The following is a 229-nucleotide window of genomic DNA, read 5'->3' as shown; positions in this document are numbered from 1 at the left end:
GTAACGTTCATGTTTTCCTCATCCAATTCCCGTATTCCTCTTTACAGTTGTTATTATTACTATTATTATTGTTTTTATCTCTGTCAGGTCTGATTTACAGAAAAGTCGGGCCTTTTCAGTAACTGCATCACAAAATCACTTGAAAGGAGCTTTGTGAATGGTCAGGAATGCTGTTGGCTTTTCTGACTGTCAGCACATTAAACCCAGGATCCCAGCTTCTGGAAACCTG

Source organism: Canis lupus, chromosome 17, assembly GCF_048164855.1.
Source record: "Canis lupus baileyi chromosome 17, mCanLup2.hap1, whole genome shotgun sequence".
Lineage (NCBI taxonomy): Eukaryota > Metazoa > Chordata > Mammalia > Carnivora > Canidae > Canis > Canis lupus.
This window is presented reverse-complemented; position numbering follows the sequence as displayed.